This window comes from Chlorocebus sabaeus, chromosome 21 (assembly GCF_047675955.1).
Source record: "Chlorocebus sabaeus isolate Y175 chromosome 21, mChlSab1.0.hap1, whole genome shotgun sequence".
Classification (NCBI taxonomy): Eukaryota; Metazoa; Chordata; class Mammalia; order Primates; family Cercopithecidae; genus Chlorocebus; species Chlorocebus sabaeus.
The window spans coordinates 45,892,509-45,919,342 of record NC_132924.1 but is presented as its reverse complement, the minus strand read 5'-3'; positions in this window follow the sequence as shown (position 1 = coordinate 45,919,342).

Genomic DNA, 26,834 nt, shown 5'->3' with positions numbered 1-26,834 from the left:
TGAGCCTGGCATGGTGGCTCACACCTGTAATCCCAGCACTTTGGGAGCCAAAGGAGCATGGATCACCTGAGGTTCAGGAGTTCAAGACCAGCCTGGCCAACATGGTGAAACCCTGACTCTATTAAAAATACAAAAAATTAGCCGAGCATGGTGGCGGGCACCTGTAGTCCCAGCTACTCAGGAGGCTGAGGCAGGAGAATCGTTTAAACCCGGGAGACGGAAGTTGCGGTGAGCCGAGATGGTGCCACTGCACTCTAGCCTGGGCCACAGAGTGAGACTCACTTTCAAAAAAAAAAAAAAGTCCAAATTATTATAAATGAAAATTATACCACATTCACAGGGTACTTGAAATGACCTTCAAGGTATCCTTTCTAGGACGAGCAGATAATTGCCTCATTATACAGGCAGAATGGTGAAATGAGCTTTGAAGTGAGGTCGCTTTGAGTTCAACTCTCAGTCCTGAGTTCTGTGACTGTTTAATGATATTTTCTTGGACAAGTTTCTAATCCCACTTTGTCCTGTTCCTTCATCCGTAAAATGGGAATAATAATGGCATATGAATGATGTGTCAGACTAAATATTTAAAATATCTCTGGAAGCACAGGGTCTGGTAGAGCAGAGAATAATAATCACATCTAGCAAACATATCTTTAACCCCTTAAAATGCATTCATTCATCTTTCACAGCTTGATGAGTTGGGTAGTAGTATCACTTCAGTTAAAGATGATGAGACCGACAGATAAAATAAGTACTTTTCTAAAGCCAGATAGTTTTTTAAAAAAACCAACAAACAAGTAGCAGAACCAAACAATTGATTTTGTGTGCATCTAGAGCACACATTCCTGACCTTGAGGCTATCCTGCTACCCAGAGCCACAGGTATTCTTGGCCTGTTCTTATTCATCTTGACTCACACTGGCAGTCAGACCTTGTGGGAGTTACCCATCCTCTTGTGGAGCCGGTGTAAGCCTGTTGGGATGTTAATGGGAAATGATAATCCTCCATTTCCCTTGAGGTATGAACAGGAGACAGGAAGGATTTAAGAAAATAGATCACTTCTCAAAGAGTCATAAAATCTCTTTTCTGGAGATTTTCAACAATATTATTTGAAATGGTTTAGCAATTTCTGAATGAATGTTACAACTTCTCATGGTGCCCTTTGAGGCCTATAGTACAAAATTTGATTTTTTGATGTATGATTCAGATGTGTTTCCCTCCGTGCGAAAAATGAAATAGCTGGTATCCTAAGTGGGAAAGAACTCAGAATTTCTAAATTAGGCTTCTATTTATATTCATATATTTTGAAAAAGGTTTTAAAAGTTTATTCTATATGCATTTAAATGAGACTATGCCTTTTATAGTTAATGAGGGAGCTGTGCTGGAACGAAGTTCGAAATATCTCATTTTTAAAGTCCTTTCTGTGGCTTTAACGCATTCTGCAAATTTTGGTAAAAGTAATTAAATGTCTATCCTAACATACTCATAGCATAGATATATTGAGCAATATTAAAGCATGACAGGAAAAAAAAGGAAAGAAAATTACAGGTCAGCGAAGGAGGAACAAATCACGAGGCTTGAGGCACTGCTCAATATGTATTATCTGATCTCCAGTATCCACATTGGAATATGATGACAACTCTAAAGGCAGCTCCCAGGATCAGACTTGGATGTGGGTGGAGTGAACATGAACGAGTGTGTGAATGTTTTTTCCTGGCTGGACAGACATTTTGCCATTTTGCCAAAGCCATCTTCTGTGTCAAAAAGATGAACTCCCTGTTCCTGATGCCATCACATACACCAGGAAGCAGCAGGAACATCCTGGAGCCAACGCTTTTGGAAAACCAGACAAACTCTTGGAAAAATGCCTCTAAATATTGAGTTCATCTTTGCGTACAAAATCATTCTTTTGGAGTTTTGTATCAAGTTATTTAAATATCCTGAAACCGAGATAGGGAGATGGCACATTATAAAAATAGAAGGGGGCTGGCCTTAAATGCTCATGTGGATCTAGTCTTGTGATGCTGTCATAAAATCAATGACATGCAGTCATGCAAGAAGATGAGCCATCGAACTTCCTTAGCACAAAGAAAAATATCACAGTTTTCGCTTATGAGGCCATCCCTACATCTCATCACCTTACAGTAATTAAATGTCTCTTTACAGATAGTAAATGTAGATGACTACAGGTGTGGGATATGCAAGAGAGAAAGAAAATGAAAACAATGTTGCTTAAGTAGGTTAGCATCAGACATATCGAATATACTCAACAAGTATCTTCCCCTTTACAAAAATCAATTTTACAAAAATCTTAGTTCCTTTCCCTTTATAAAAATCCTCTCAATAGCCCTTAAATGATATCACTCCCATTTTTCAGACACCGAGTCCTAACTACTTATAAATGATGAAGATGGACTTGATCTGTTTGACCACAACCCCACATATGAGTTTTCCACAACATCAGGACGATTCCTCAGATTGTACTAGCTTTTCCAGAACCAAAGCAAAAACCCCTTTTCCTGCTTTTAATTGGTATAGTTTCTTACTGAGATATCTGATTTAATGGCTATACCTTCCTCTCACAAGGCATTATAAAGTAACACTTAAAGTTTGGGCCTCTGGAGTTAGAGCTGGAATCCAAGATCTTTCAACTACTACTGGAAGTTACTTTAAACATCTCATGCTAGGAACACTAAGGAGACATTAAGAATTAATGAAATCTAAAAAAGTATGGAGTTCAGTTAATAATAATATATTTTTATTGGTTTCTTATTTGTTACCATAGTAATGTAAGGTGTTAATAATAATGTTACTAATACCCTTGGATATGTGGCATATGCAAACTCTCTGTACTATCTTCGTAATTTTCTGTAAATTTAAAATTGCTCTAAAAATTTATTTAAAACAAAAACAAAAACACTGTGTTTCAGTGCTCTCACAGTTTTATTGTTAAAACTGAATGAATTAATTAATAGTTATGCAGTACTTAGTTTCTGATAAATGTAAAATGTGCAATAATTGTTAGCTATTTTTAAAGTATTAGCTATTTGGGAGGATGTTTGGAAAGAGGAGAGGGTTTGAGAAAGAAAGAAACTCTCATTTATTGGGAATGTACTCCAAGTGGCAATGGATTAGTAGTCAAACTAGAGTCCCTGCCTTTCTATGCACCAAAGGTTTGTGCACCTAAAGTCTTACCAGAAATGTGCTTTTTAAGGTTAACAAGTATCCTTAGGTCTTCTAGGGAAAGTTTATCTGCCTGCTTCTCTCCAACCTATCCCCAGTTATGAAGAAGGGTAAGGTGAGATTGAAGAGAAACACAAGAGGAATTAAACCAAGCCCCGAACAGAGGCAGACGAATCACACATACACATATAAGTTAAAGATGTTTTGCTTAGACTCAATGTGACCCTGGTTGCTGCACTATGAAGCATGTTGGAAACTCAATATTCTGTTGCCTAAGACTCTCAGTCACCAGTTGCCAATCACCAAATTCCCTCATCCCTCAATATTTGCCTCTATTGCTTTTGGTTACAATTTTCTTACATAAGATGAAAAATTCAGTGTAGTGCCAAAGAAAGAAAGCATATGTGAAAAGATAGCACGTTCATTAGGAAATGAAACTAGGTGTCAGATGAAAAGAATTAACGACTGAAATGAAGACCTATGAATCATCTTGGGAAAGCTTCCATTTGGATGACCTCCACGCGTTGGGGAAATGTCCTCCATCCCTTTCTTAAGTCCATGCTTCGTTCATTTTTTAAAGTACTATCAAAAAACAATAATCTACTAACTTCAAAAGATTTTCCAATAGCTGAAATTGTATATCGATCCTTTCCAAACTTGAAAGTGCATGTAAACCTCCCTAGAGAGTCTTGTTAAAAGGCACATTTTAAATTCAATGATTCTGTCATGCGGCCTGAGATTCTGCATTTCTAACAAGCTCCCAGATCTTTGAACCACACGTTGTTTAGTAAGGTTATAAAGGGTTAGCTTAAGATATACTGCATTGTCTGCACATGAAGACCTTAATGTCATCTGGTAAAGGGTTAGCTTAAGATACACTGCACTGTCTGTACGTGAAGAGCTTAATGTCATCTGGTGAGTTTAAACTCAATATGGATGAGCAGTCCTATCTATTTTTAGGTGAATAAACTCCTATATTTTGAAATTCTAAAGATACAATATACTTTTACATTTTTTTTAAATAGAAATATTCACTTAGCTCAATAATTCTTAACCCTGGCAGCACCACAGAACTTTTGAAAACTGCCATACCTCATCTACAGAGATTTGATGCAATTGATCTGGTGCAGGGCTGAGAATCAGTAGTTTTTAAAGCTTGCTGTATAATTCTACCATGCAACCAAGATTGAGAACCACTGCAGAAGAAAGATGAGATTAATGAATGTCTTTCCAGTCTGTTTTATTCATTGATTAGCTTCCTTATGACACCCAAGTAAAACACTAAATAAGTCACCAATGGCCTCTAGAACTCAGAGATCAAATATACAGTGATTGTCTATTTCTGTATACAGAATACATATCCTGTATATATACATTTCTTATCCTTTTCTTAGAGATTCACAATACATACGTTCAAGGTGTATATATAGATTATCAGAATTTCTGTTGAATATGAGAGGAAAGTCAGAGCTCTGGAGCTCTGTCATCCAGCTAATTGAAAATGAACTTTGGGCAGACATTCTGTAGATATTACACATCTGTGTAGTGTGTCTAAAGCCAGCTCCATCCAAAACCAACTGGTCTCTAGAGATCACTGTGAGAATAACACCAGTGACAGAGAGTCTCTCTGGCCTAATTAAGAACATGGATATCAAGTTAGTATCAAGGAAGTACACTCTAATAACACATTAATTGTAAGATCTTTAAATAGGTCTATGCTAGCGCTTGTTCCTCCTGCTGCTTATCTGAGAGGAGAAGAAAATTTAAAAGGTGTTACAAACAGTAGGGAAGAGGCCTTGCCTTCCAAAGGAAATGTGGTGTCTTCTGTGCGCAGCATAGGATCTTGAATACAATCGGGACCAGCTGCTAGCCAAATTCTCCTTCACTCCACCCTTGGAACCAGGCCAGAGCTGGGCTTCAAAGTATATTTCAGTGAAAGTTCATTTCAGCTTTATCAACAAACATGAGTGCAGCCAAGTAATGCTGAATTACCCTTATGTAAACAATGTTTATCTGTTGTTTCCCTTTGAAAATAACTATTGTGTTTTTTGAATAAGCCAATAAAATATTGTTTTTCTTTGTGATTCCTATGTTTTATTTTTCATACAAATTCCACCTATAAAATCTACTTTTAAAGGTTCCCAAAATTTAAAAACATGTAGTGTTTTGCTCATGAATTAGAGTACAAACACAAAGAAGGATATTCCGTATTGTTGACTATTCAAGAGTGTTGTGATAAGAAATGCTACCACAAATATTTTCCCCTTCTCAAACTTCAGTTTCCTCATCTGTAGAAGAGGGTGAAATCCATCTACCTGAGAGGATAATGAAGATTAAGTGAGAAAATATTCACTGTATTTAATAGTGCTAATGGTTTCTCTGTCAAGGGTTACTTACATGATGCATAACAAATGCAAATTAAGACTATTGTGCATTCATTTTGTGCTTGACCCAGTGGTGGGGGCGGTAGCATACTGAAACAAACAAACAAAAAAAGTGTCATGCAAGTCGGGTTAACTCAGGAAACTTCTAGAGTGTGCATCCAAATCAAAGACACAGAGATAACCTCTCATCTCCTACTCTCAAACTCAGTGATACTCATTTTGCTTTTAATCAGCGCAAGCAGGCACAAGGGTTGGTTGCATTTACATTTCCTTGATGGTCTTTACATTTTAGAATCAGTGTTTTCCAAATGGGTACTCATGGAGCCTAAAAACTCCTTGGAGGGGTTAGGTTGTGAGACATGAGTTCAAACAGGTGAGGCTGTGCCTCCACTGCCACCAGAACAGCTTTATGCCTACTCACTTATACTTCTGCTTTGGAATAAGGTTTCTATGGTGGAAAAGGGTTTTATAGCTAATGTAAGAGTGATAACAATTGCTTTAAAGAACCACAAGCAATGAAGCACACCCTACAACTTATATCAGTCCTCAATCATCAAAATAATAAATGTTTAAATGACCTTACATCTTCCTACAAACTCATTTAATATTCCTTTGAAGTGGTATGATAAGTGGCAATTTGTATGTTAAATTTCATTTCCACCTTGACTTTCTATGTGCTTTCAGATCTTTGCTTTCATTTAAAAAGTTGTTTCCTGCTGTCTCATTGAAAGGTTTCATCAATAAAAATGCTGTTGCCAAGTTGGTTAAAATCCATATATTTTAACCTAATTTTATTGGGACATGCTAGTTGAGCCATCATTCTGGGCATCCAACTGTTTAAAATGTGCAGAAATTAAATCAAGAACAGAAATGGCCACATGGAGATGCTTTCAGGGGCAGTACAAGGATCTCTAACATGTGCTTAGAAGATTCCTTTAAATTGCTAAGTTTTTAAAGATATTTGCTGATTCTGCACAGCAGCTTTTGTGTGTCGGCTGGCAGGATGACTTCAAATATAAAGAAATAGGCACCAGATAAACAAATGAAATTACAGTAACACTTCATTAAATGCAAGGATGTGAGAGTTCATTCAATAAATATGAATACAACAGACCGACCTATTAATGGAATTAATGGGTTAAGTATGTACCTTATTAAGAGGTATGTGAATCTCAAATACTATTTCTTAAATATAAAATTCAAAATGTGCTATTGCTATGAAATAATTTTTTAAAAAACATTCAATTATTCTCCAAATTTGATTCAGACCATTGTATACATTTGGACTGATTTTTAAAATGATCACAGGGGAAAAAATACTGTGTCTTTGGTCAAGTTCACCTAAGTAGGTTACAGGGGTAGGCACGATTTATTTCTCGTTTGTTTTAGAAAAAGCAAAGAAGAGAGAATATTTTTCTTTTTTCTTTTTCTTTTTCTTTCCTTTTTGTTTAAATCAGGTTCTGACTCTAGAGAGCGCTACAGGGGAGAATGGGTGAATTATATTAATACAATTATTTCAAGGAGTAAGCTACATTTTCCATGAGGTTATCATAAATCGACTTTTCAGTGTTCCTAAGAGACACAGAAAATTTGAAACCCCAATAGATTTCTCTTTGTTAAAGTTTGTTTTTATATGCCTTGAAATTGATGTGTGCAGGTCCATCAAAAGGTATGTAAGAAGATGTTAACCCTAGCATCTTTTTTGGTGGTGAGGAATTGGAGGGAACCTGGAAAGTCCTTCATCTCTTGGAGAACATATAGGTACAATGTAAAGGATGCACTCTATGGAGATTATGGAGCAGGTAGATGCTGCAGATTCAATTATACATTGCAATGTAAATTGATTTTGAAGTCATGATGGTCAATGGAAAGTACAGAAGAGAATGTGATATATAATACCATTCCATATATGTAAACTAAAAATGTGTGCATTCTAAAAGAACACATACTTTGCTAGAGTACCTATAAACTAAAAAATGCATGCAATGACTGAAAAGATAGATTATTTCAACTCTACATAATCAGAGGCCACTACACACAGGTGTGTAATGTTAGTCCTCAACCATATGTTGTTTAAGAAAATCAAAGACACAAAATAGACAACTCACTGCTTTATCATCCCCTTTCCCTTTTCTGACATTTAATTAAAAAAAAAAGAATTAATACTGAACATACACAGTACTCATGGAATAAAGGTCAAAGTTAGAGGTGACCTTGAAGCTAACTTAATTTAATCATCCCTCTGATACTCAAATTTTTTTATAACATTTTCTCCAGGTGCTTGTCAAGTCAACACAGGAATACTTGCATTGAAGAGGCCTCTATGGTCTTCAAAAGGAGCACACATTTTCTATGAGTGTATGAAGATATTCCCTAACAAGGAAACCAACTGGGGCATGAATAAGTCTAACTCCCTTTGTCCAAGACATTTTTTCATAAGATCTAAAGCAGTGTTTTCTCAAAATTGAGAAAAGGACCAATGGCATCAGTGGGAAAAGGAGAAAGTTATATTTTAAATTTACATTCCTGGGCCCCATTCCAGACCTACTGAATTAGACTCTCTGCATCAAGAAACTTGGATATTTAACAAGTCACTCACCACTACTAAGTGATGCTTGAGTTCATGAAAGTTAAAGAACTACTAGTTACTAAAAATACAAAAATTAGCTGGGTGTGGTGGCACATGCTTGTAGTCCCAGCTACTCAGGAGGCTGAGGCAGGAGGATCACTTGAAACCAGGAGGCGGAGGTTGCAGTGAGCTGAGATCGCACCACTGCACTCTGGCTTGGCAACAGAGCAAGACTCCATTTACAAAAAAAAAAAAAAAAAAAAAAATTTAAGGTGTTCCAGTGATGAATTATTTTTCCTGTATTTACACTTCTTCTTTCTTTTCAATCACTGCTCTAAAACATTGGATACACGCTGAAATTTAAAATAGAAGAAACATAAATCTATTAGCTTATTTTAAATTTAAAAGTGTTTGTTGTTGAAGAATGCCAAAAAATCAGGAATAACCTTATAACATTATGGTTATAATTATGTACTTCCATTATAGCAATAAAAAATATTCATTTAGTAAATGTCCCTATAGTTATCTAATTCAAAAAATTCCTTTTCCTTTCAATACTGTTGAAGAAAAAACAAAACAAACACTCATTCACTGGCAGAGTTGAGAGAAGGCATTAGGGATAAAATGTTCAAGTCTGGCACTGATGTTAATACTTGTCACATATATATGTATGTGTGTGTGTATGTGGGGGGTGCTGTATACACATACACATATATGTAGGTATTTTACAAGAAAAGGACTTTACATGAAAATTCTTAACAAGGATAACCCTCTTTTAAAATGTAAGTTTCAAAGCCAAAATTCATTGCTCTGAGTTGAGAGGATTACTTTCCCCCCCTCCTCCCGCTTGGTCATTCCTTCTCACCCTTAAAATTTGAAAATTTATAATTATGCTAAGCAAAAAAAAAAAAAAAAAGGATAAAATATACTTTTCCTAACAACATCCAGTGGAAAGGGGCATTTAGTAACCAACTCATTGTGTTTTGTAAGGCTGTTATCTTCCTCATTCATTCAGCCTTGCAATTTTTGGAATTCTGACAATGATGCTACAATCTGGGACTTGGGACTTGTAGTATTTTTCTTTCTCTAAAAGTTCAAAGAAAACTACTCCCAGTCAACCCACACACATTAACTACACACTCACAAATACAGGTGAATGTATGTCCATACACCCAAACACAGCCCGTCCTTCTGAAGATAGAAATCTGGCCCTTTGTTGCATTACAAAGAATACTAAGGACCAAACTTTTTAGGCCTGGAAAATAGCTAATGTTCTTGCCAGAGAGTTAAAGCTGGAATATCCCCTTTGTCATAGTCAAATTTATGGCATGGATCAAAAACTATAAAAAGCTACGTTGCATCCTGCCATTAAGGAGAATTAATATTTTCAGTGGTATGTTAACCAACATTTTTCCAGTGTCTCTCGTTAAAAGCAGATTGTTGACTTTTCATCGTGGTGTGCCAAACATTTTCATTGAAACCCTAACAAGACTTTCATCTTAGAACCATTATTTCTTAATGGACTTGGATAAGGGCAATGTAAAGGAATGGCTTTGCTTTGCAGCATTGTGGCATGTGGCAATGGCCTGTCATTAGCGCATTGGGCCTTGCTGAATCATTACACATGTAGACACTTAAGGCATTTCCAGTGTGATTTGATTGTTTTCCCTGAAGCACACTTCATGTTTTATCTATTACACTTAAACAACAGAGGTTCTTTTTCCACTTTCATGTATCTTTATTATGATTCTTTCTATTCAGCTGTTCAGTAAAAACCACAATAAATGAAATCATTCACACTCACACACACATACACACAGACACACAGAGAACTTTTGCTTTTTTGTTTTTTATTGAGGATATCTATGAAATTTTTCTCTGTGCTTAGGAAATCAATGCATCTTTTTAAAACCCCTGGGCTTCAACGACTTAGCAATAAACTGCGTGACATCAGTTGTTCAGATTCCTCAAATATATATATTTTCAAAAAGCCTTGTCTCCATGCAAACTGGAATCAACTGTACTATAGCAAAAGAAGTCTGTAGTCTTGGAGACAAAAGGTGCTGTGTAAACAGCTTGCGTCTTTTTTCTGGACCCCTCGATTTGGCTGAATTTGATATACATGATGTGAAAATGATTGTGATATAGTTAGTGAGCTGATGTCGACAGGCTCTAATTTGCCCAATAGGCCTTCTTTTTCCTCAAATACATATTCAGAGTCAATGACAATTAAATCTAGAGATGGAAACTTTGGCTTTTGGCCTGGGCTCTCACTTGAATGTGTTGGCCAATATTTCTATTGAGTGTTTTATGATGTGGTTGATCAAATTGTGGGGTATAACTACAGGCCCTACCACTGATTCTGAAACTGGCAAGCTGAGAGTCACCTGAAGTTAGCTATCAGAGTCAGATAAACTGAAATTTAAGAATGCCTGGAGGAAGGCTGGTTATCAAAGAAATAATACTTAATTCTAGAATCTAGATTTTATGGAGTTTAATATGCCTCCCAAGAAGTTTTATGATTTGGAAACCTGCATGAACTAAATACATATTACAAAATCCCTTACTTGGAATATAAGTAAAGACATTCCATTTTTATTCCTAGGAAATAAAAGTCATCCCACTTCCTCTAAAGGTATTATTTCAGTTCAGATGCTTTTCACTGCAAGTAACCGATTTTCAAAACAAAAGTGGTTTTTAAAAAGAAAATTATCAATATAGCTCACGTAAGAAATTCAGAGGTTCCTTTCCAGGTGGGTTAATTGAGCAACTCAAGTTTGCAGGGCCCTGGGTCAGCACCTCTGCCATTTGCTTTCCCTCACAATTGACAGACTGTTGTAGCACCACTTCCCTCACTTCCCTACACCAGAATCTTCAAGATGAGGACAAAAGTAGTGAAGGCTTCTTTTCACATTTCTCTTTTTTGTCCCCAAAGAAAAGACATTTCTAGAGAACTCCTCAATAGATTTCCACTTACGTTTTTATTTGTTTATTTGTATGTTTGTTTTCAGCCAGAAGTGAAGCATATATAAGGTAAATACATTGTTAAAAATATTTGAGAGAATACCAAATGATTATTTCTATTGGATCTAAAAAGTCATGCTACTAAAAATGTTTGTAAATGGTGCAACTTGGGAAATAACCAGAGTGTATGCAGTGACTAGTCAGAATGGATGACAGGTGTGAAGACCAAGGAGGCATCAGAACGGGAAGAATGACATGTGTTCATTTAGACAGAACATGGACGGTGACGGAAACCCAGACTGGCATGTCTTCCCCTGAACTGTGTGTTTTACTCATGATTGAATCCTTAATGTATAGCATGATGCTTAAAACATGGAAGGCAATTTCTATTCAGTTAATTAATGAATGAATAGATATAACCAATCACAAAATATCTGGATGTAGCTTAATATGAAATTAAGGGTTTTTTTTTTTTAAACTCTTCCATCTGTTACATTCTCTAATTACTTGCTCAATAGTTTTCTTTCTCTATGCTTTTTTCTTTTTGTGCAGTATAGATATAGTTGGTTGGAACATGTTATTCTTCATGTGACAAAATACCTAACCGTTTTATCATAGGCATTATAGAGTTTGCATAGTCTATAGCTTTGAATTAAATAAATGTAATATAAATGTTCTACAAAAATATACTCTTTATGTGGCATATTTTGCTTCTCCTATGAGGGCAATGATGAGGTTAGAAATAACAGTTCATTTTATACTTTAGCATAACCTATTTGGTTTGTTTCCTCTTAATTTCTGGGTGAGGAAATAATCTGTACACAAGAATTTACCTTATTATGAGATTATTATCATATAATGTGTGATAAGAGTTTACCTATGTAACAAACCTTCATATGTACCCCCGAACCTAAAATAAAAATTTTAAAAAGCCCAAAATAAAAGTTATCTTTAAGAAACATCTTGATTTAGTATATTAGTATGCTGTCAAAGTTTATAAATGGAAGACTATGATAATGAAATTGCCTTAAAAATATAAATAAAATAGTATGATCGTGAAATTAAGCCCTTGTTATTGGTGCCCAAAGAGATTATGTATTTATAAAATTTATACCACCAGGGAAAATCTATGAAAAAAACAAAATATTCAAAATGTGATTTTTTTAAAAAAAATGGAAAGAACACTATTAATACTACATTTGATGTGCTAAAAATACTTTTAATTATTTTCGAATTCAGAGTTGCTTTCTCTCACTTGAAATTGTTGCATAACTCAAAAGTACTGTTATAATTCAGCCCAAATGGTACGGTACTTCAGTGAGCTGGTGAAATTGATTCAGGACATTAAAGAGATGTCGGCAAAGTTATAAATCGCTATTCTAATCGGGAGTGAAGAGGTTAATTCAAGATTCCACTAAAAACAGACTGGCAGAAATGTTTCCAGGGACGTGCGTATTTTTTTTTCTTTTCTCTCTCTCTCTCTTTTTTTTACTCAGTAGGGGTTTGGAGAAGAGGTTTGGAAGGGAAGGAGAGGGCTGGTTCCAGGCCCCTTGCATTCCCCAGAGCCCCGTTAAGGAAGGGGGAGGGCTTCCTGCCCAGGCAGCCATCTGTAACATTCTATGAACAGCAGGAACCTGGGCTGCTCCAGTCCGTAAACCCGGGTGAGGATTCTGTCTGCATTCAAAGAAAAAAAACAGAGGAGTTTCCCCTCTTATTTCTGCGTTCTATCATTTTTCTTTCTTTCTTTCTTTTCTACTATCTCTTGCGAGTGAGCAAGGTAGTTGGGGATCTCGGAAGTTGCTTACATACGTAAACTATCATCTCAATGATATCTGAACAGTACTATTGAGAACTGGCCCAACTGGTACCAAAATGCCGGGCCTGCCATCTGGAATGTGCTGGCAGCAAGCTGGGAATGTCATCATCCCCGCTAATGTCACACTGTCACACCGTGGAACGCTTTCTGGGATCAGTGGACGTGTGTCTAATGTTCCCTTAAGTTACTGCTTTCTAGGCTTGAGTCAATTAGAGCTGGCTTTTTGGAAAGTGGTGTCATTTAAAACCTATTTTATGAAAGTTATTTTTGTGCCTATAATTTTGGGGCTCACACGTCTGTTATTTCCTCCAGTTCTTGGCTTGCACAATATGCTGCCTATGGAAAGTAGTAAAGAGTGACAATGGAAAAAATAACAAGCACTTTTTTTTTTAACTTCCAACATCTGGAGAAAACACATTTAAGGAAATGTTAACAAATAGGTACAGGGATTGATAACATTAAAAAATATATATACTTCCTTATAGAGGGAAAAACAATCAGAATAGATAGAATCTTTTAGATCAGTTTTATACAAAGAATACCAAAAAATTTTACAACAAAAATGATCTCATTCAAGAGGCTTCAGTTCACATCCTTTCCTAGGGTCAATCAAATGACTAATGTCAAATCCCCAAAGCACATAGGTACAAAAATCTTTTCTCCAAAAGAAGAAAGACATAGAATTTCGATTTCCAAAAATTTTCTATTTTCTATTTTTCAATAAAGTTTTACAGTTACATTTAACTTCCTGGCAGCGGAGTAGAGAAGTAAACACATTCTCATGTAGAATATGAAACTTAAAAATAAAAAAGAAAAATTCAAGAAGCAATTCAATGCAGAGATAAATATTAGAACGAACAATGCAGCAACAGTTTTATTGAAGAAAAAAAAAAAGCACAAATGTGAATGTACTCTGGTCTTATACACCGAAATAACATAAAGACAAAATATGCTTCAAGGGAAAATAAATCATAATGAATACCTACTACTGTATTACCAAAAGAGTGGTGGATACATTTCAGCCCAGTTTTTCTACTTTCATTTATTCACATTTTTATACCTTAAAGTAAATATTGGTAAATATTCCACATGTGTCTAAGTTTTTTCCTTTTTTTATTTTTTAACCGAGTTTTACACTATCAGTATAGACTAATTTATAAAGTCATTGCATCAAAATCTGAAGACATGAAGTACCAAATATAACTTTTTTTTTCCTGGAATTACTCAGTGTTCAGATGAGGAAAAAAAATCCAAGCCAGTATTTGGAAATAAATAAAAAATCTTGGTAAAATACTTTAAGAAACATATTGAAAATGGAAAAATCAGGTTTGTAGGAAGTTTTAAAGTTTTAGAAAATAAATGGATTGTTCCCAGGTGCATGGGGAGGTGGCCAGTGCTTATGGGGTTATAAGTGCTCTGGATGGAGTATGGGGGAGATACTTCCTGAGGTGACATTAATTTTCTTCTTGTATCCAGTCATCTTGGTGTCATGTTTGGGGTCAAGATTTGAGTTAACATCTCAGAAACTTCATTTTAATCTTGCAAAAGCAAAGGCAGTGCCATCAACAGGATCAAGGACTTCCATATAATACCAGAAGAGTCAATTGTTAATTTACAATGACAAATGATTATTGTAAAAAGCAAGTTGCCCTCATCCACACAGTCAGCCTCTTCCTTACCTGTAGTCAAGTCACAAAGGAAACCAAATTATATTTCAACCAGTTTATTGTTTTGCTGTGAGAACTTCTGTGCATGATGAGAATGGTCCAAATTCTATGACCCACATGATTTCTCCATGAGGGTACATATTCTTTCCTTAAACAACTTAATACATTGAAGAATGTTACAGTCCAGATAGGAGGGTCTGGGATCCATTTTGACTTTTTAAGGAAAAATGTAAATATGTTAGATGATATAGAATTCTAAAGTAAAAGTATCAGTAAACAATTTTATCCTCCATTGTTTACATTTTTTCAGGTGCTTTTTGTTTTACTCAATTTCTAAGTATTGACAGCAGAGTTTACTTATATTTATTGACTTTTTTCAATGACTATTCAAGAGAAATGGTTATTGTAACAAACTCCGAATTAATGGAAGGAAGCCTCCATTTTTCCAGCCTAAAGCAAGATATTCATGAACTCTTAGCTATATATGTGCCAATAAAAGGCCTTGAAATTTATTACAGGATGTCTAAACTCAGTTAACCACATTAAACTGCCAATCTGGTTAATCTACAAAACCCTAGGATAAGAAAAATTACCCCTATTTTTCTGGTAAGAAAATTCAACTTACATAAGATTTTCTAGTCATTCATCTGATAAAGACAGAGAAGGTATTTGAATTAGACCTCTCTGACTGCTCAGTATGACCACCTGACTCTTCTCTATGTTGATTTATATTTCACTAAATAAAAATAATGCCTCCTAAATTAGAGATAAATAGAGAATAGGAACTATGGCATATGACTTACACAGTCCCAGAAACTAGCACAGTGAAATAAATATGAAACATCCAGTATTTTCTGAATGAAAGAAAGGAAAAAAAAAATGAATGAATGAATGGTATAAACTCAACAAAACATTCAACTGCTGCTTTGGAAAGCTGTGGGTTGAATATAAAATAAACTGACTTGTATTTCATTAAGCTGTTTCTTTTAAATTTATACTAATCATTTAAAATATATACACTTGTACTATTTAAATTCATACAACTTTGGAATTTTCTTTTTATTTAGCTCTTTTTTCTTAGAATGGTCAAATGGCAGGGAAAACAGTTTCATATCTACACAATTAAAAATATATATAATCAGAGAAAAATACATTGGTCCACACATGTAAGTTCCTTTTTGGACCCTATTCAGCATTGCCCCCTCTCCCAATATTTGGTTTGTTACTTTAATATAATTTATAATCATCCAATTGTTCTTTTTATTATGAAGGAGAACATAATGATCTATGGATGCTGGTTAATTACTTAAGTGAACTTAACATCTTTCAAGTTGAAATAACCTCTTTGATCCCAGAGATTCCTGAAAAGCCCATTCTTAGACATCATAGGAAATATTGCTGGAAAGTCTTAAGAAAATCAAGAGTTATAAGAAAATTCAGGATTTAAAAAAAAAAACATTATCACCAATACCACCATAGTATGAATTACTTGTTAGCAACAAAATATAATTTATTAAGACCTAGACATAAAGAGATAGCAACAGCTAATTAGAATTGTTTCCTGTTCCACACTCTATGGATTCTACGAATTGATTTGTGAATTCTAGCTTCTGATCAAAGATGTACCTGCGGGCCATATGTTTATTTAGTCAGCAATTAATTAAAATATGTATTTTTTAAAAAACTAGCAAATATTATTGATCACACATTCTAGCCCTGAGTAGGAAAAATACAATAAATATGGTTGACATGGACATATTAAAATGTGTGTTTCTGTAAAGAAACAACTCTTAAATAGAAATAATTACTGTATATTATACACTTTTGTTTTAAAAGTGTATATAACTCAAATTTCCAACATTGAATTAGAATGGCTAAAATATAGCCCTATAATTGATTGGAAAAGTTTTAAACATCATATCTTTCTATTAGAGTTTACAAAGAGTGGTGGTCAAATTCGTACGCTTATGGTTAAGAAGCCCTTTAATGATTTTTGTTTCTGTCCTGTTTAATAAGATCAAGAATGATGTACTGTATACTATATTATTTCTCTTATGCCTAATTTTATATTTTGTGGCCAATTATAAACACTCAAATATTTAAGAATTCAACTAAAAGAACCATTAAGGAAGTAGAGATACGCAGAAAGGACTCTCAATATTGATTCAAGTCAACAAATACGCTTTTGGCCACAGAACACATTGTTACATGCTATTAAAAGAGTTAGGTAAAAGAAGGCCATGTGGTGTGCTCCCTTCCTTTATTCAGGAGGGTGTCAATGCCAGCAGCCTTCTTTAGGTGATTTGAAACCACTTGGCTTCCAAAGGGAAACTTGAGGTGAATGAACTGAAGTAGTTAAATTTCGCACACAAACCAAGTAGCCAGGAACTCCAAGACACAGACAGGTAATCATTATGGTATCTGGAGGAACTCTTTTCAATACAGAAGTTCAACAGGTAACAGCAGAAGATACTTTTGATACTAAGGAAGCATAAAGCAGAGAAGGCCGAGAACCTAAGTAGCAGGATTCACCCACTTTGAGATTCACAGCATGGGCTTCTGGGCACGTGTGTTTGGTAAAAGGTAGCAGCGAGTAGTTTGTGGAGGGGGGAAAAAAGAGGGCAATTAGTTATTAATAAAAGCAGTCATTAAAAGCTTTCAAAAAGTAGAGATGCCCAGTTTTCATTTTGTAATGCTCGGTTCTGGAAAGACTTTTGCAGAAAAACAAATTCTATATTCATGAGGAACATGAAGATGGAAGGGAGATACAGTCGGTTATGGTGATTTCCCCTGCTGCCAGCGCAGATCCATCTTATCCCAGCAGTGGTTTTATCCTGGCCAGACAGGGGATCAAGAAGTAGTAGTGTAGAGGCAAGTAGAGAGCAAATGACAACTTCCCCCCACAATAATCACATTCTACTGTTTTTTCTAAGTCTGAAATTGGAGTTGAAATTGGAAGACTATAATCTATTGTGGTAGTGGTAGATTTCTCTAAAATATGGCACTCATATTTTATCTGTTTTAATTCATGATCAACTTAGTATTTGCGATGTTTGGACTACTGCAAAATAAGTTAGACTATACATATATTTCACAGTTTGTATAACTGGTTTCACATGCAATTTGTGTTTCATACATTATAACATGTGAACAAATAGTTTCTTCCCCCATGCAGGGTTATTGGATTATAACTTTGTTACCTGGAAGGTGGCAGATGTCTTGGTTTGTGGTGGTGGTAAGTTTATCATTACAATTACAGAGTAACATGGAAGACAGACATTGTGAGTACTATGAGAAGGTAATTTTTACATTTGCCTAGTGAAAGCCAAGGGGACTACAAAATGTGTGACAAATGAAATTAGTAATATTGAATGCAGTAACTTTTGAAGATGTGAATTCAACCATGACCACTCTGTGCTCTTTCCCACTGTTTCTTTATATACTTACATGGTTATCTCATTTGGTCCTCATATGCATTCTGTATTTACCCCATTTCAGATAAAGCTGAAGCAATATGACCAAGTAGAAGTGGGGGAAATAAGGCTGGGATGGGGGCTCTAAATCTAAGAGTCTGTTCAAGGCTTACCAAGCATGCTCTCAATAAACACATTCACCAACAGAGACTGAGGATGACTTCCCTGAATGTCATTGTTTTCCTGAAAGACCTTTCAGCAAGAATTGCACTAAAAAATAAATTGAGACATAGTAATTTGATGCTCCTGTATTGTTGTCTACTCATTGTCTCTCTTTTAAACAAGAACACATTGAACATCCATTTCTCAACAGCATCAATGAATACAACTATCTAATTTAAGCTTCATTCAGGAAATAAACAGCAAGTTCTAATATGGGCTCCAGAGGCGTAAATACATGTGTATACATACCAGCATGAATGTACATAAGTGCCTTTGCTCTGCCCGGTCACAGCAATTACTACAAAAGCTTCAGTAACTTCATTTTGGCAACAGAATGACAGATCTGCAAACCAAATGTTATCCTTAAGTGTGTTTTTCTCTTAGATCATTAGGTTTCTTTTTTTTTCTGTGCTTAACAGATGCGTGGAAATTAAATGGGTCTGGAATCATTAATATTTTATGAATATGAAAAGCACTATCCTTTGAGTAAAATCATTATCCAGTTAATCTAAATAAAATATTTCCCTGCATTAAAAAGAATTTCTGTGCTCTAACTCCAATTTTTATCTTCTTTGCTTCTGGAAACATGAACAACAACAACAACAACAAAAAACTACCAGGCTGTGGAATGGAATAAATCCCTTACTTTTGCATTCTTCCTCACTTGCCTGTTAAACTCAACTCATGTCCTTTTTAAAGAGCAGTGAGTGTCATGCAAGTCCGCCGGCCCCAACACTGTAAATAACGCTAAAGCATGTGCTATGTCATCACACAGGAATCATTGTAAGGAATAACAGGAAGGGACTTCAAAGATTATCTGGTTTAATTCACCCACTTTATAGATGAGGAAACCAGGGTCTAGAGAGGGAAGTCCCCTGAACAAGGTCACATGTATAATTAGTGGGAGACCATGTTTGTCTGTATTAATACGATTCTACCTTCACTGTTCTCCAAACAGCTGGGGGCCCTACAACAGGGGGAAAAAAAAAAAAAAGTATAATACTGTTTCTGTATGAATAGTGAATGAATAAATATTCATTTATTCAATCAATTTAGTCAGTCAACATTTAACAAACATGTATTGAGCCTTCCCCTAGGCAAGGCAGTGTGCTAAAAGTTGGGGACCCAGAGTTGGACATATTAGGTGGAATCCCAGCAGGAAAGAGTTGCTCTCTGCTTCCACAGGCAACAATTACAATGAGCTGGTCCTTAACAAGCAAAGGCCATTGAGGACTCTTCATGGCCTATAGGCATGGCACCAAGATAATGTCTCCTGCTACATGGAGTGAAAAAAATCAAAAGGTCCTATCTTAATATTTTCAAAATCAGGCCGGGCACGGTGGCTCATGCCTGTAATCCCAGCACTTTGGGAGGCCAAGGCGGGCGGGTCACAAGGTCAGGAAATCAAGACCATCCTGGCTAACATGGTGAAACCCCGTCTGTACTAAAAATACAAAAAAAGATTAGCCGGGCGTGGAAGCGGGCGCCTGTAGTCCCAGCTACACAGGATGCTGAGGCAGGAGAATGACGTGAACCCGGGAGGTGGAACTTGCAGTGAGCTGAGATCGCACCCACTGCACTCCAGCCTGGGTGACAGTGCAAGACTCCTTCTCAAAAAAAAAAAAAAAAAAAAAATTCAAAATCAGTCACAGGTGCCACTGACTGTTAGTACCACAATCGTGAAAGGCAGCATGTAAGTAGCGAGAATGGAGGTTATGCTAGGACATTGATTCGCACCCTTCACTGATTTTTGAATTGCAGTTTTCCTTATACTTCCTACTCTCTAAAAACATTACTTTAAAAAATTATTTATTCATTTATTTATTATTTATTATTATTATTTTTTGAGATGGAATCTCGCTCTGTCACCCAGGCTGGAGTGCAGTAGCGTGATCTCAGCTCACTGCAACCTCCGTCCCTCTAGGTTTAAGTATTTCTCTGCCTCAGCCTCCGGAGTAGCTGGGATTATCCACCACACCTGGCTAATTTTTTGTATTTTTAGCAGAGACGGGATTCACCATCTTGGCCAGGCTGGTCTTGAACTCCTGACCTCGTGATCTACCTGCCTCGGCCTCCCAAAGTGCTGGGATTACAGGCGTGAGCCACCATGCCCAGTCAAAAATGTATTCTTTAGGTTCAGGAATAAGGGTCAGGAGATTAGAGGACTTTTCCATCAGGTAGATACTCTCAAGGTGTTAAAAAACAAAACTACATTGCAGTTATTTAAGAATATCAGGTTAGATAAATGTCAGCGTTCCTTTTAGAGAACAATTATATTTCAGTAAATGCTTCACAACATATTTTTTATAGAAAGTATATATGTATCATTGAAGTACTTTTAAATAGAAACATATCCTAGGGGTGAATATTTAGAATCAGAAATAAGCACCTAGGATATCCTTGTATATACAGGTCACAAGAGACCACTGAAAAATAGTGAACCCTCAGAGACTTTCGACAAATCTCACAGGAAGGATCCCAAATCCTAATACTAAAGTTAAAAACTAATAGAAAATTGGTCGGGTGCGGTGGCTCACGCCTGTAATCCCAGCACTTTGGGAGGCTGAGGCAGGCAGATTCCTTGAGGTCAGTAGTTTGAGACCAGCCTGGCAAACATGGTGAAACTCCGTCTCTACCCAAAAAATACAAAAATTAGCTGGATATGGTGTGGGCGCCTGTAATCCCAGCTACTTGGGAGGCTGAGACAGGAGAATCTCTTGAACCTGAGAAGTGGAGGTTGCAGTGAGCTGAGATCCTGCCACTCCAGCCCAGGAGACAGAGGGAGACCATGTCTCAAAACAAAAAAAGAAAAGAAAGAGAAAATATGGTTAATTTCAAATAGGAAATTGTATTACTCATGATACAACTAGTTCACTAACAAATAGAGAGACTATAATTTCTAATTCTAAAAGTGTATTGATTAAGAGCCTTGACCCTGGGAAAGACAGATCCATTTTGAAATACTGGCTCTGTCACAATAGTTTCAGTAAGATTCCGTAACATTGATGACTATTAAGATAAAGTAGCAGAGTATTATATTTTATTTTCTTATGTCCAAAAATATTTGAAATTGAAAATTTTTTATTTAGTATTCCAAGCAACATTTCAGAAATGTGTACAGATCATATTACATGTCTCCTTTAGTCCAGTAAGATGCATATTTCACCAAACACTGTAAATCCCTTTCTGGTTTCCTCACACTGAGATCTTCCACAGCCAGTTGTTATCTCTTATGGACATTTAACCACAACCAGATTAAAAACTGAAGTTAAAGAAGTGACTGAAAACCAAAAAGGATTTACTTAATTGCCTATTTTATGTAAAAACAGGCCTTAGGCCCTAAAGAGGAAAGTGAGTCTGTTTCTTAACAGTTAATTACTGGGAGGATAGTTTCAGTGACCACTCCACTGCCAGAAGAGTCAGCAAATTGGCAGCTTGTTCTCTCCTTCTCTCTTCTTGGTATTTCACCAAGATAAGGTGGTATGAGATCAATTTCCCCCACTTTCTCCCTCCCTAGGCTTTCCATCTTTCTCTAGAAATCAAGAACAGTTCCTTTCCTTTTTTCAATGCCAGTCCCCCACCCTGCTTAGAAATCAATGGAATCTGCCTTGGTTTAGGAAAGTTCCAAAATACTTCCTAGGCAGAATCATGGAAATTAAAGATGTGGAAGACCTCATTGGATCATCTAGTTCATCTATTTCCTATTAAAGAGTTTTCCAGATGGAAGATTTTTGTATGTTGGATGCCTCCTCTCATTTTTGCAGGGCCTGAAGTCAGATTTTGAGCATCCAAGTCTAATGTAGAGAGGTGAATAAGGCCTGCATTCAATAATTTCATAGACAGAAAAGTGCCTTATCCCAAAGGTGTTATCATATTACAACAGCTTTTGGATGGAAATAGGCGACACCTCATCAGAACAGTTATGTGAGAGTGCTGGATGGTTCTCCAAGCACCATGGGCTTGACATTTCTTTTGCAGAGAACAGTGTTTTGTTGCTGTGTCCTGAGCACAATGGAGCCCATTGGGAGCTCAGCTTTTTCTTTCCTTTTTTTTTTTTTTTTTCTTTTTCAAAAAATTGCTCTAGGTTTCTACATATAGGAATTGCTGTTTTGGTGACTTTTCCAGAAGGCTCTTGGAAGTGGGAGTATTGTCCGACAGTACATAGATAGAATTGCAGGAGGCCATCGGCCAGTAGCAGACACTTGTTTTATTAGCAATTTATTTATGAATATCCCCATTCATATATTTTCATCAGCATCATGCAGTGCTTCCAAAAAATGACACCAGTTTCTTCCTTAGTGTTATATTCAAGAGCTATCTTGAGTAAGCGCCATTGTGTTTACCTGGCTATGGTTATATTGTAGTCAAGAACGACCTTCAGTTTTATCACAATATAGAAACATACTTTAAAATCAGGTGAGGTGGAATCCTGGCTGGCTTGTTGTATTAACTCTATAAATTTGTATAGATTATTTACCCTGAGTCTCAATGTACACATTTGTGCTGTGATTTTTTTACAAGGCAAAACTAATGGTAAAATATCTGACCCATGCTCAATGCAAAATGAATAATAGTTTCTTTCTTCCCCTTTCAAAAATGACAATTAATTTGAGAGCCTTGGAAGAATCCTAAACATCAGAAATAAATGTTGTTTTTCTCCCCAGTGGCACTTTACAAAAAAGCCCAAATTAATTCTACACTTTTCTGGCAATAATGGTTTGCTTTTGAATGCATAGCTCCTTGATACATCTAGTATAGAGTTGATAAGAGCAACTGAAAGAATTTTAGATACTGAGTTTATTAGATCCTTCAGTACTCCATTTACCCTTCCCCTAATAAATTAAAATTACGTCCTTTAAAAAATTATCTAATGACATAAGAATCATCAGACCGTTCACACTCAGGGGATCCAAATTATTAAGTCTCTTATTTACCAGTAGCAGGAAACAACTTGAACTAACAAGCATAAAGGGCAAAATATAGGAATGGTTTTGAGAGTCTTTGCTTAGAGTCCTCTTCCCTCAGATACGTCTCAGTTTTTCTTGTTTTTCCTTAAAATCGTTATTCAAGTGTAACTTTCTGAGGTCTTACACGACCTCTTTTAATAAAATTATAATCCCCTATAGATTCTCAACTCCTTTTACTTGACATATTGAATATTGACTTATTTATATTGTTTATTTTCCATCTACTCTCACTAAATATAAGATCCATGAGGGCAGAGATTTTATACAATTTTAAGATTTATATATAGACCAATTGCTTTGGCCTCAGCAACTAAAACAAATGGCATACAATGAGCATTCAAATATTTGTTGAATAAAGGACTGAAACTGAATTTTATAAAATCTGAGAAAAAATAAGTTGTGACTTCAGAAAGAATCAGGGTCATGTCATTTCAAAAGAAGACTATTTAGATTTTTCCCCTGGAGACCTACCATTAACATGGAAGACCATTTTTATGGATAGAATGTGTCTAAAGTCCCATTAGATGTTCATTCTCTGTTAGCATACCCAAACAGTTAGTTTGGAGGAAGATACAACTAACTTGCCTGTCATTAAATATCATTAAATAGCACCTCAAACATTTCTGTGCTTAGATTCTGGAGCAGTGACTGAAATGCCTACTTACCATGTTCATATAAAGATGTGAGACAGTCTAGGTGTAATCCAGTGGGAGAAGTGTACCCTGGTAGTGTACCCTGGTGAGAATGTGTTGAAGTAGAAAAAAAAAAAAAAATTCCTCTTTGAAAGAGCAAAGCTCCTATTCCATTTTGGCTGAGTGTTCTATTGGGTCAAAGAACATACATGTTGTTCAGAGCTTCTTATTTTAAAAAGAAGCTGCATATATGGATCTTTTTATAAAACTTCTCAATTTCAAAATTCCATCAACCACTTAAAATATTGAATTAAAATATACTGCAAAGGTCATACAAAGTGTATCTAGCAGACTGGTGTGACTGACAGACCATGTATTTATAATTTCTGGTCTAGCTTCCAATTCTAATTATCTGAGTATATCTGAGCCTCCTGTCCACTCAGCAGTGGCATTAGATTCTCGTAGGAGCACAAACAATTGTGAACTGCACATGTGAGGGATCTAGGTTGTGCATTCCTTAAGAGAATCTAATTAATGCCTGATTATCTGAGTCTGAGGTGGAACCATTTCATGCTGAAACCATTGTCCCTGGTCACCATCTGCGAAAAAATTGTTTTCCTTGAAATTAGTCTCTGGTGCCAAAAAGGCTGGGGACTGCTGTTCTAAGCCATCTTCACTTTATTTGTGACCTTTATACAATTACTAACAAAATCTACTGCTTTTCAAACTAGATTTCTAATACATATACATTTTTTTTAAGTTTTCTTTCTATAGAATCCCCTTTGCTCTTTTGATTATTTTAGTATGCTCTTTAGGATTTTTCTAGTTCTTTATATCCATATCTTCCTTGAGTGCTAACTAGCACAGATTAAAAACAAACAAACAAACAAACAAAAGAAAACAGAATTTGCCTACAGAAAACCTAGACTCTATCCCTGGACTGATCTACCTCTCACTAGCTATGTAAGTTTGACATAAGCTATTTAAACCACTTAGATCTATGTAATTCTACTTGTAAAATGAACGTAAGAGCCCTGTTCTTTTTCACCTGATGTGAAGTCACGTATGTGAAAGAATTTGCAAACAATAAAAAGCTTTAAATGTTAAGTCTTGCCCATGCCTATGTTCTGAATGGTATTGCCTAGGTTTTCTTCTAGGGTTTTTATGGTTTTCGGTCTAACATTTAAGTCTCTAATCCATATTGAATTAATTTTCATATAACGTGTAAGGAAGGGATCCAGTTTCAGCTTTCTACATATGGTTAGCCAGTTTTCCCAGCACCATTTATTAAATAGGGAATCCTTTCCCCATTTCTTGTTTTTGTCAGGTTTGTCAAAGATCAGATGGCTGTAGATGTGTGGTATTATTTCTGAGGGCTCTGTTCTGTTCCATTGGTCTATATCTCTGTTTTGGTACCAGTACCATGCTGTTTTGGTTACTGTAGCCTTGTAGTATAGTTTGAAGTCAGGTAGCGGGATGCCTGCAGGACACAGGGTGGGGAACATCACACACTGAGGCCTGTCTTTGGGTGTGGGGAGGGGAGAGGGATAGCATTAGGAGATATACATAATGCAAATGATGATTTAATGAGTGCAGCACACCAGCATGGCACATGTATACATATGTAACAAGCCTGAACATTGTGCACATGTACCCTAGAACTTAAAGTGTAATTTAAAAAATTAAAAAAAAAAATAGAATAAAAAAAGTTAAGTCTTATTCAAGTGGAGGAGCATCGTGGCTTTACAGAACAGTTGGGTCTCTCTGAATGCTTTATTTCTAATAAAATGCTTTATTGCCAATAAAACTCTTTATTTTCAATAACATTTAGAATGCATAATTGCTTGGTTTTGTTGTTGCTGCTGTTACCATTGCAACAATATTCTACGGTGTTTTCTAGACTCCATGAATTTTTCCTAGGTCATGATTTATAATTCAGAGTGTAGTAACTTATACATTTACTTTGCCCCATCCTAACTGATCCTTTTTTCTCCCTTCAATCAACTTTCTGAGTATTTTTTTTTATTATTGTTAACTATCTCCTTTCAGTCACACTACATTTTACTTAGGAAATCATATTCAGTCCTTTCTTATCATTTATTTTAAGTCATTTCCTCTAGTTTTACCTTTAAAAATCATATTCACACATCAATAGCTACTCAAACAACATGGTTTTTATGAAGCTCCAATTCTTCCAACTAAAATGTATCATTTACTATGTTGAAACGTCTATATAACTTTGTAACTTTGAGGCTTAATGCCTTTTATTTTGGGGAAAATTTGCATTCATGTTTCAAGATACAATGACTCAGGTTTGTTCACTTCTATAACCCTGCAGTTTTTAAAATAGGACTTTGTATTATATATAATAAGTACTCAAAATGAGTTGAATTAATGGGTCTTCTTTAACTCTATTACTTTTCCTACATCAAAGTCAAATGTCATTATTCTTTATTTTCATTGCTTTCATTAAATTCTTCCCTGCTATATCTACCAACTCAATATTTCACTACACAGAAGACCTTGTAATAAGAGAGAAAAAACTTAAAAATTTTTTTGTCTTTATTCTAAGCAATATATTCAACGTATTAGTTGAGATTGTGTTCCAGCCTCAGTCCCTAGGGAACCTTGACACTAACCCTTCTCTAAGTAGAGAAATGCTCATTTATTCCTACACATTACTTCCTGTTATTAAGCCATTTCCACGCTTAAAGACAAAACACTTTCCATAATAACAAGGAAATCGGTTTTTGAAAATTGTGTTTGACCACCTATAGGATATACACTTTCAATCTCTTTGAAAGTGGAAATAAAATTACCTTCTCTTTTGTCCATATCACCTCTGAAAAATCTACACTCGTTTGTTTAATAAATCTGTACTGATAACCTTCTATGTGCCAGGTACTATAAGAGACTCTAAGGATACATACAAGAAAAGCCCATTTTGCTTTCAAAAAGCTTTGCTGTCTGCAATCTGCTAAGAGCTGTAATGAGATAGAGAGGCAAACCTCTAACTCTACT